Consider the following 12,500-nt stretch of genomic DNA (forward strand, 5'->3'; position numbering starts at 1 on the left):
GAGGGGAGGGGGGAAGAAGAGGAGAGAAGAGGAAAGAAGAGGAAGGAGATTGACAGAGTGGCATAGAGGCGACGAGAGAGGGAAGAGAGAAGAAGAGATGGAGATAAAGATGGAGAAAAAGAAAGAGAAAGAAAGAGACAAAGAGACACAGAGAGAGAGAGAGAGAGAGAGAGAGAGAGAGAGAGAGAGAGAGAGAGAGAGAGAGAGAGAGAGAGAGAGAGAGAGAGAGAGAGAGTGATATATACATATATATATATATATATATATATATAGAGAGAGAGAGAGAGAGAGAGAGAGAGAGAGAGAGAGAGAGAGAGAGAGAGAGAGAGAGAGAGAGAGAGAGAGAGAGAGAGAGAGAGAGACAGAGACAGTATTGTAAGGTATCTGGGAAGGAGGCGGAGCGAGAAAGAGGCGTGAGAGAAGAGTAAGTGGTGGGAAAATTGGAGGGAAGGAGGAGAGGATGGAGGGAAGCGAGGAGAGGATGGAGGGAAGGAGGAGTTGAGGGAGGAAGGGAGAAGTGGAAGGAGGAGTGTGGGAGGGTACTGGGTGCAGGAACGTGGCTGAGAAATGAAAATTGGGAAAAACGGAAAGGAAAGAGAAAATAAAGAAATACAACAGTAAAGAGAATATCATGAAGAGGAGGAGAAGAAGAAAAAGAAGAAGAAGAAGAAGAAGAGTTAGAGGAGGTGAGGAAAAATAGGAATAAGAAGAAAAGAAGAAGGAGGAGGAGGAATAAGAGGCGGGAGGTGGAGGAGGAAGAATAGGAATAGGAAGTGGATGTATCGAGTTGGTGGAGGTTTCATATATTATGTGATGGAAAGGGAGACAATAAGGATATGGGGATTGATAAGAAGAAAGGAGAAAGAAGGAGAAGGGAAAGTAGAAGGAGGAGGAGGAGGAGGAGGAGGAGGAGGAGGAGGAGGAGGAGGAAGAGGAGAAGGAAAAGGAGGAGGAAGAGGAGGAGGAAGAAGAGGAGGAGAAGAAAGAGGAGAAGAAGGACGAAGAGGAAGAGGAAGAGAAGAACGATGTTTAGGACGAGGAGGACATATAGAATGAGGATGAAGAGGAGGACAAGGAGTAGGAGGAGGAAAAGAAGGAAAATGAAAAGAAGAGGAGGAAGTTCGGAGATGGTTGTGGAGGAGTTTCACGAGGAAGAGAGAAGGAGCAGCAAGAGAAGCAGGAAGGATGTAAGAGCAAATATAGATAAAAAAAAATAGTAAAAATGGGAGGTATAAGTCGAATGATATGATGATGAGGAGGAGGAGGAGGAGGAAGAAGAGGAGGAGGAGGAGGATGAAGAATGGGTACACTCATGAGGACAATGGCGGGGATTTTTCGCCCCGAAGGGAACGAGGAAAAATGGGAACACTAAGCCAGAAAGGGGGACAATCGAGTATGTAATAAAGACAGCTTTCAGCCGTACAACAAAAAGAAAAAGAAAAAATATATCAAGAAAAACAATAAAAATATAATAAACGAGGCTAATTTGCACTGTCCATTAAGTAAATTATGAACTAAGATTGACAAGGGGGGGGGAGAGAGAGATAGATAGATAGAGAGAGAGAGAGAGAGAGAGAGAGAGAGAGAGAGAGAGAGAGAGAGAGAGAGAGAGAGAGAGAGAGAGAGAGAGAGAGAGAGAGAGAGAGAGAGAGAGAGAGAGAGAGAGAGAGAGAGAGAGAGAGAGAGAGAGAGAGAGAGAGGGAGAGAGAGAGAGAGGACGATCCCAAAGATTCTGTGAATAGGGAACCAATACTATTGTCGCTACCTCGAAACTAGTCCACTCTGGTAAAATATTCACTTCTTCCCTAAACTGAGCGAGGGAGAGAACGAGGAACGAGGAGGAGGAAGAGGTGGAGGGAGAAGGAGAGAGGAGGAGGAGGAATAGGAGGAGGGAGGACGAGGAGGGAAGAGGAGGAGGAGAGGTGACGAGGAGGAGGAGGAGGAGGAGGAAGGAGGGGGAGGAGGAGGAAGGAGGGGGAGGAGGAGGAAGGAGGGGGAGGAGGACGAGGTGGAGGAGGGAGGAGGAGGACGAGGGGGACGACTAGGGGCGAGGAGGATGAGGTGGAGGAGTGAGGAAGAGGGAAAAGAGGAAGATGTGGTGTAGGAGGAGGAAGAATGGGAAAACATAATGACATGTTAAAATATAATTATGATAATAACGTATCAAATAACCCGCGCCATCTACTTTCAATTAGCACTTCTAAGCTACCAGAAGAGGCTGGATGACCGCGTTGTGAACAGCTGCCCAGGATGTAACACTTCACCCCATACCATACAACACATAATGGAAGACTGCATTATACACAATCATGCACGCAAACAACACAACATACGCTCTATAAAGGATTTGTGGGAAAACCCAGTTTCGGCTATGGCATTCCTTGGGGAGACGGGACTGTTCGGACAGACAGTCTAGGGAACGACAACAACAACAACAACAACTTTCATTGTTCTTCGCAAAATGCATCCAGCAATCAAGGGAGCGTGACCTCGATCTGTACAAACCTGCTGAGGTCACTGAGTGGCACTTATCCCTTGACCTGACTCAGTGGCACCCTCTCTAGCTCCCGTCAGACGATTTTATTCAATTCTATCACATCCTCCGGGTACCTAATACTCAAACTCACCATCCTACTCGCACAAAGCGGGAAGTGAAACACACACTGGTAGGGCAAGCCCTGTCAGTTACGGCAAGTCTTTTTTTTTTTTTTTTTTTTTTTTTTTTTAAGACCGATGTTTGAGTCGCCTCCCCACCTAGCCAGGGCTGTCAGAAACCAACGCAAGAAGCCCGCAGTGGGCCCGAGGAATCGAACTCAGGACCACCTGATCATGAGTTAGACACGGTATCCATTGGGGTACCGTGGGGCCCTTGTAATAGAGTGATAATTGATTAATTAATGTATTGTGCTGACAGGACCCTCAAACTTGAAAAAGTCACGAAGTTGAACAAAGCAATAATGAAGAATTAAAATAAAAAGCAATGCTTGATACAGATGCATCCCATTTACTCATATAACAATGAAAACCTTTATTACTTTTTCTAGCGAATACAATACGATTCCATTAACGCCATGAAATGGACGTCGAGGCGGCCTCGGCCCCTGAGGTCCTTTTCTGCCGGAGGTCAAGACGAAGTGAAGTTCCTTTCGCACGTATCGAATTTTCGCCGTGCGCCGGCCACGGCACGACGTCGCTCTGTCAAATAACTATGAGTGTCTTTGGATGTTTTTGCACATGGTTATGATCGTGACGTGTGAAACCGTCCATAGATACCCATGGGTAATTGATAGCACGACGTCGTATCATCGATAGCGAACGGCGAAAAGTCGATATGTGTGAAACGAAGCTTAAAATAAGTTATAATGATAGAGCATGAAGAGTGACAAGAGACCTTTCACTCCATAACGAAATCGACTGAAACAAGAAATAAATGAATAAATGAAAAATAATATAAAATAAAAGATAAGATAACAATATTTATAAATTACTAAATAAAATAGAGTAAAATAAATAAATAAAAAAACTAAATCATATAAAAATAAGTACCAATATTCAACAAAAACAATTAATTAAAACAATAAAGATATATGAAAAACAAACTATAAAATAATATATAAATAACGAAATTGATTAGAAATAGATAACTAGATGAACAAATCAGTAAATGATCAAATAAAACAAGAACAAACAAATAGTCATATAAACTAACAAACAAATAAAAAATAACTAACAAACAAATAAAAATAAATAAAACAAGACTTTGGCCATAAATTCGCCAAAGTGCGCCGCGTTTGCTCCCCCGCTCAGTCCGACTGGAAGTGCGTCCACACTTTGTATTTCCAACATGTGACGAACACAAATACATGTCCAGTGGGGTCGTCCCCTCCCTTGAGGTTTGTCACATGTTGGGAACAAATGTGGACAAAGCCTAAGCCAGCTTCACATCGGCACAACGGAATACAAGAAGTATCTGCTCCACAGTGAGACTGGCTGCAAGGACATATATATGTAAGTGTATTATATATATATATATATATATATATATATATATATATATATATATATATATATACATATATATACTATATATATATATATATATATCATATACATATGTATATATATATAAATATACATACATATGTATATATATATATATATATAGATGTATGTATATATATATATATATATATATATATGTGTGTGTGTGTGTGTGTGTGTGTGTGTGTGTGTGTGTGTGTGTGTGTGTGTGTGTATAATCAAATCAATTTAAAAAAAGAACTGCCTTTATACGAATAGCTTTTCTCTTTCTCCCTCTCTCTCTCTTTCTCTCTCCCTCTCTCTTTTCATAATAACCCTTCTCAATTGTCTTCGTATCTGCCTCCCTTTTGTATCTTAAATTGAAGTCATTCAACGCATGCGCATTGCCATGGTGATGTGTGGGTATTCACTGACATCCTCTGTATCCACGCTAATAAATGCAACCACTAACAACAGGTTGTTACAAATATAATGACATCATCACGACATCCTTGCAACCAGATGGCTTGGCTTTAGCAAGAATTATATCATTAAAGAAAATCATCAATAGTAAAAGGATAATTGAGGTTAATTTTATTTCCCATCTAAACAAAACCGTATCGATAAGATATGGTGATGAGGTGCCTACGCCAGGAGGCGCTGAGCTTTGCCATGTTATGCGCTTGGACCGTTGGGGCAGGTAACAGTCACTGTTGGGTATCGGAAAGATGTACGGTTTCGAACCCACAACTCAACCCGATACTCAAAAAAGTACGTAACAAATATAACGACTATATAATAAATATGCAACATATTAGAATAAGTTGAGTCTTTGCATGATATTAATACATTCATTATTTCCGTGCCTCAATGTATAACCTCACTACAGTCCGCGTCAGACGATATTTTTTTCAGATTAGAAGTGAACCTGCCTAGACCGGATCCAAGTTCAAGATATTGTCCAGTCATTGGCCTAGAATCGTCTAGAATTAGACATTAATTCTTAATAGCGACAAAATACTGAGGACTGAAATGGTTGTAAATGTGCTCGTTGTCTGTACAATTCTCATTTCGTTACATTTGTCGCCATTTCCACCGCAAGCAAGTTCACTCGTTCGTTTCTCGTGTGGATTCTAATCTTATTTCATTTTATTTCATTTATCTTAGTTATCATTATCTATTCATTTTATTAATCTATTTTCTTTTTATTTCCTATAAATTCGTTTAATTTATCTTCTATCCCATCTTATTTCTCCTTTTTCATTACATTTTACCTTGTTATTTTCCTGTAATTTTATTAATATACTAATCTATTTATTTTTTAGATCAAACTGAGTTTCCTCTGTGTGATGAAAACTGACGCAGCTTTTGGTGGTTTTGTGCAAGTCATTCACGAAAGCCGCCCTCTCTCCCTTCTTCCTTCCCATAGAACAGTGGTTCTTAACCCTTTTTGGCTGCCACCCAAAATCCTGTCCAGATCGACCGTGGCGACTCTTATCTTCATAAACACTTTTATTTAAATTCTAAAATACTTGTGCTTATAAAAACGTGTGACAGAAACAAAAACCATAGGAATTTTATAATCAGGATCAATACTTTGATAACATTTTGAACAGTAATTCTTGGTGACCCATTCAAATGGCTTGTCAACCCAACTTTGGGCTACGACCCAAGGGTGAAGAACCGCTGCTGTAAAGACTGCTAAAGGTGCGTTTTGCTCAGTGCGATTTTCACCCTACCACCACAACTATTGCCGGGTGACGCGCATCCTACCTACTTCCCTCCTGGCATCATCACATTTGGGTTTAGTTGAAATGATCAGCTTCGTTCGCAATTTGCAACTCGAAGCAAAACAGCCTCATTCAGAAACAAAGAATTAGTACTCTAGACAACTGTTTGGCAATCATCGTTGACCCATGAACGATCATCGTTGATAACTGCACAGAGCAAAACGTACCTTAAGCCCGAAAACCCTGTAGCAGCTGCAGCAAAGGCAGAAGCTGAAGCAACAGCAAAAGCTCCAAGAGCAGGAGAGAAGCACCAAACATGACCATATTGTTCAATTATCGACCCTATTCCGTCCAAACACGGAGCCGCTCGCTCTCACGTTGTGCAGATTCGGGCCCAAATTTCAATTTAAGGTTGTAATCCACATTCCCTGAAGCATTACACGTACGTACGTACGTACGTACGTACGTGTGTGTGTGTGTGTGTGTGTGTGTGTGTGTGTGTGTGTGTGTGTGTGTGTGTGTGTGTGTGTGTGTGTGTGTGTGTGTGTGTGTGTGTGTGTGCGTGTGTGTGTGTGTGTGTGTGTGCACGTGTGTGTGTGTGTGTGTGTGTGTGTGTGTGTGTGTGTGTGTGTGTGTGTGTGTGTGTGTGTGTGTGTGTGTGTGTGTGTGTGTGTGTGTGTGTGTGTGTGTGTGTGTGTGTGTGTGTGCGCGCGCGCGCGTCACCAGGTGGGGGAGAGGTAATCCTCAACGCAGACAAAACTAACCTTATGTGGCCATTAACTGTGTTATAAACGCACTTAACCGTCTTCAACTCACCAACCCAGTCAATTATCTCGTTTGGTAACCGTGAGTACCACAGGGTCCACCATTGAAATTGTTCTGTATTCCTTGCCAATTTTTGTATTATTCACTTCTTTTTGTCCATCCCACGCTGGTGAACTGTATACTTAAATTGCTGGTTTATTTTCTCTAATGTTCGAGGTCCGACGGTGACCCCGTTCAGCCGGTCTAGTTAACTAAGATCAGTAGCTTGACATCGCACATCTGTCGCTTCGTTTTGGCAATGACAACTTTTATTTATCTATTTACTTACTTATTTATTTTGTTATATTTTCTGGGTTGAGTGATCAAGACGCTTTTCTACCCAGAGCCTGCCCATTAATTTCATCATAAATTGAAAGCATACGCCAGGGAGCGCGTTACTTCACTCACACACCGACGCCAATCCACGCGGTCTCTCCGAGCAAGCCCCCATGCAGACACCCTTCTAAACCCAAATACTTCTCGACAGGTTCGATCAACGTGCCCCAGCCTCCTTACCCTTCACCTGAATTAAATAATTCTACAAAACTAAACACACAAAGGGCGTAACCGGAGTCTATTTGGGTGGAGATTATAGTAAAGAATAAGAAACTTATTACTGGCGCCCTATATAGACCTCATAACCTCAGCATTGAGCAGACTGATCCCCTGATTCATGAAATTCGCAGAGCGTGCCAGTACAAAAACGTTATGATTATGGGTGATTTTAATTACAGAAACATTGACTGGGAAAATTTAGTAGGAGATTAGGAAGCGCAAAAATTATTAGATGTGGTGCAGGATAATTTCCTAAAACAAATGATTACCGATCCTACGAGGTGAGAGAATACTCTGGACTTTTTAACTAATAATTAGCACTTAATGAGAAACGTAAAAGTGGAAGATAGTCTAGGCTCTAGCGATCATCAAGAAATAAGATTTAATATTGTACAGGAAGAATTAAAGAGTACGATTAAGGTTCTAGTACCAGACTTCAGGAGAGCCAATTTTGATAAGATGAGAAAGTATTTAAGACAACTGATCACTTACGAGACCTACCTAGGGAATTGTGTCAGGGTTAGATACACGGTCAGTCCGGACGTCATTTGTGCAGTCAGGGGTCGGGTCACGGAGGGTAATATACGTACCTTGGGTCAGGTCACTTACAAACGCGAGGTCAACAGCCAGGTTAGCGATTTGGATATGTACAGTAACCTAACAGCTTTAATTCTAAATGCACAAAATAAATTTATTCCCCTCAAATCAATACGGAAGAATAGTAATACTCCCATATAAATGACGGATAAGTTGAAATGTGAGATCTGGATGAAATGAGGACTTTACGCCAGAATAAAAAACGAGAAACGCACCTTAAACCTAAATATAAGGGTATGGCAAGACTAGTTAAAAAGAACACGCGCACAGCGAAACATCTCTACGAAATTAAGGTTGCCAGACAAGTGAGTTCCAACCCAAAGGGCTTTTTCATCCCTATAGAACAAAAAATAAGGAAAGAATAGGCCCAATTAAAAGCGACGAAGATGTCATGATAGAATCGAATGAAAAAATTATTGATGTGTTTAACAAATATTTTATTTCGGTCATTACTAAGGAGAGGTTAGATAAAGCACCTGACTGCTATCCGATTTTCAGTGGGGATGAAGGAAGTAAACTATCTAATATCAGCATTAGTAAGGTATAAGTAATCAAAAAGATTGAAAGACTTAAAACTACAAAGTCCCCGGGTCCAGACGAAAAATTTCTGAGAGTGTTTAAGGAGTGTAAATTTGAAATCTGTGACCGCTTAACAGAAACATTTAATAAGTCGGTAGACACTGCTTTTGTGCCTATTGCTTAGGGACAGGAAAACGTTGTTCTATTAAAAAAAAAAAAAAAAAGATAAATCACCTATATGCAACTACAGGCCAATCAGTTATGGGTAAAATGCTTGAATCAATAATAACTAATAGAATCAGAGATCACATCGAGAAGCATAATTTGATTCGTGACTCACAGCATGGTTTCTCCAAGTGTAAGTCATGTGTGGCTAATCTTCTATCTTTATACACTAAAATATATAAGGCGTCAGATGTTATTTACCTTGACTTTAGCAAAGTGTTTGACAAAATGCTCACCAGAGACCACTGAATAAAATCAAAACCCATGGCATAGGGGGAAAAGTGTTTGAATGGGTTAGAGCTAACATCAGTGACAGAAAACAGTGGGTCATAAATGGTTTAAAATCAAAATGAGGGAATGTGTCTTGTGGAGTTCCCCAGGGCTCGGTTTTGGGTCCCTTATTGTTCGTTATGTACATAAACGACTTGGACAATGGTATTAATAGTGATGTTAGTAAGCTTGCGAACGACACTAAAATAGGACGTCTAATCAGGTCACGAGAAGACGCCGAGATTTCGCAGGAAGATCTTAACAAATTGTTAACATGGTCGGTGAAATGACAAATGGACTTCAATATCTCAAAGTGCGGCGTGTTAAACGTGGGCTACACAACTCCGAAAGTAGATATAGCTTAGATAACAAGTTTTTAGAGAAAACAGAGTGTGAGAGAGACTTGGGAGTTCTAGTGAGTCCTGACCTTAGATCCAGGAAACAGTGCATCAGCGCCAGGAATAAAACTAGCAGAGCATTAGGTTTCATTGCTTGGACGGTTACGAATAGAAGTGCAGAGGTAATTATCAAAATCTATCAAACATTAGTTAGACCCATCCTTGACTATGCGGTTCAGTTTTGGTCTCCGTCCTATAGGATGGATATCAATTCACTAAAATCAGTACAGAGGAGAATGACCAAAAAAATATATGGGCTCAAAATTTTACTTTATGAGTAGAGGCTTAGGCACCACGTATACTCCCAGGAAATACGCAGAGTGCGGGGTGATCTGATAGAAGAATACAAGTGGATCAAAGGCTGTAACAAGGGTGACGCAAACAAGATCATCATATCAAGACAACATGGCAAGACTCGTAGTTATAGATTTAAATTGGACAAATTTAGATTTAAAAAGGAAATAGGCAAGAAATGGTTTACTAATAGGGTGGTCAACGAATGGAATAGACTTAGTAACCGTGTAGTGAACGCTGAAACTATCGGTTGCTTTAAGAAACGGTTAGACAACTTAATGGATGGGGATGACAGTCTCCTTCATTTTTATATTCTTTAGATGTTAAAGAGTCCTCTAACTCTCCCACAATCAACATTATCAACAACTAAATCTTCGTAACTCCAGATCAGCAACAGAATAATAATTTTCTAAACCACATCTTGACACCACAATTCTAAACGCCATCTCGTGAATATATACTTATTAATGTATGTATATTTTTACAATAGAAATCTAATCAAAGGGAAATCCCTCCCGACATTACATTTAATGATATTGGAGCCTCTAATATCATTCACACTTGTGGACTCTTTACAAGCATAAATTTGATTAAACACTCCCTCTGCAATGGCCTCCCCGCCCACTTACAATAAACATGACTAAATATTTTTCCTTTGAAGTTGTAAACGTTTCATAAATTTCTGGATATATGAATTCCTGCGATCAATTTCGTAAAAAAAAATCTAATAAGCATAATTAACCCTTTCACTATCTATCCGCCGTTGGCGTCATCGGAAGCGTACTGGTTTCGCATTCGCTTAGTTGTGGGTTCGAATCCCGCACTCCTCTCCGATTCCCAACAATGACTGTTACTTGCCCCTAACTGTTTCTAAAGCGCATAATAGGGTAAAAGTGACGGCTTCGGCCGCAGCTACTCAGCGCCTCCTGGCGTAGCCTCCTCCTCACCTTCTTCACTATCGAAAGTAGCTTATGTATTTTTTGACCGGCCCCAGATAATTTTGTTCAGCTTGGGAAAGCCTCAGTACATATGTACTTCCTTAGCACCAACTGGTTATCCCCTCTACCTACCATGGCCTACTTTTATACTTTATTCTGCCTGTCGCCAAGCTATTCTATTCAATTGACAGAAACCTCAGTTAATCAGAGGGTCATAAACAAAATAGATTAACTCTTTATCTACTAACTTTTATTTATACGCTTTATTCTGACTGTCACCAAGCGATTTTATTCAATTATAGAATTCCAACGCTATCATTGTCATTACAAAAATTAATTCACTGTATCCCTCCAACGCTAGGCAATTCCGTTAAATCATAATATGACAAGGTTAATCTCGCATCATCCCTTACCTCCCTTATAAGGAGGAAGAACCCCTTGGTATGTATGTATGTATGTATATATATATATATATATATATATATATATATATATATATATATATATATATATATATATATATATATATATATATATATATATATATATAGATAGATAGATCGATAGATAGATAAATAGATAGAATTACAATGTCATTACAACACTGAAAGCACTGTGTCACTGTACCGCAAAGCAGTTCTATTCAATTATAGAATTACAATGCCATGAGTGCAATTACAATACTGAATTCACTGTATCTCTGAATCGCTGCATTCACTGCTATGTACCACAGACGCATCAGCATATCCCTCGCTTAGCACTGCCACCAGAATGAAGATGATATTTCTACCTGTTTATTTATTCACCTTATGTTATTTTTTATTCATTAATTCTATTTATTCACCGAAAATACCAGAAGGTCTATAGAGCCTGCGTCACTTTAGTCGTGTTTAGTGTAAGAATGAACCAATTAGTACTTAATCGTTATGGAAATCAATTATCATAAACGGCGCCATTGCAGAAAGGTGAGGGGCCTATGCAAGTTACACATAAGCTATAGGCTTATATGCTGGTTGCCAGTTCAACGAGGACACAACTCAACCCCACCACCCTTTCGGCAGGACAACATCGTTGTTTCCTGTGGCATGGACGGATGGAATCCTCGTATTGAATTTAATTGTCCCCCTAAACCCCTCCCACCCTCCCACGGGACATTGTTGAATGCCACATGTTGCTTAACTGTTGCCTTGCCTTTAATGGGCAATTAGACTTTTACATTAGGTGTACGAGTCGAGTTCTTCTTCGTCTCCTTTCGTTTCACATGAGAACCGCCACCACCGCCGCCAGCATCACGGGGAGCGAGCGACCTGACGCCACGTCCCACCCATCACCTGCCTGATGACCTGAACGAGGTAATTAACCTTTTAACGATGCAATTGCTGAGGACATCAACAACAGAAGCAGCGCGTCAACCTAATTAGGCTTTCAGTACAGAGTCTGCGACCCTGAGTGTGTGCGTACGTGACTGTATATCAGTGCGTGCGTGTGTGTGTGTGTGTGTGTGTGTGTGTGTGTGTGTGTGTGTGTGTGTGTGTGTGTGTGTGTGTGTGTGTGTGTGTGTGTGTGTGTGTGTGTGTGTGTGTGTGTGTGTGTCAGTGCGTATATGTGTACTAGTGCGTGCGTGCGTGTGTGACTGCTTGCATCCGCGCGCGTGCGTGTGTGTGTGAATGCTTGTGACTGTGTGTGTGAGAAAGATATATATATATATATATATATATATATATGAGAGAGAGAGAGAGAGAGAGAGAGAGAGGGCGGGGGAGAGAGAGAGAGAAGGAGGAAGAGGAAGAGAGAGAGAGAGACACGGAGAGGGCTAACACTCACCTCTGCATACTCATGGAAATTGACACAAAAATCTTTGATTCACTCGCGCGCGCTCCTGAAATATGGACAGACATCTGTCGACGTATTTCAGCTCCTAGTGAATGGAAGAGAAGGAGGAGGAGGAGGAGGAGGAGGAGGAGGAGGAGGAGGAGGAAGAGGAGGAGGAGGCAGACACCTATCGGCACGCCTCCTGATGTATTCCCGTCCCCGAAAACACTGTCAACTGAATCACAGCTACGTGTAAATAATGCAAATATATGCAAAGACGCGGAATGAAAACGTGACCGCCAAACGGAAACAAGGAAACACTAAGTCACCGTGTTTCG

This window comes from Oratosquilla oratoria, chromosome 5, assembly GCF_046742065.1.
Source record: "Oratosquilla oratoria isolate Oo_2021 chromosome 5, ASM4674206v1, whole genome shotgun sequence".
NCBI classification, from domain to species: domain Eukaryota; kingdom Metazoa; phylum Arthropoda; class Malacostraca; order Stomatopoda; family Squillidae; genus Oratosquilla; species Oratosquilla oratoria.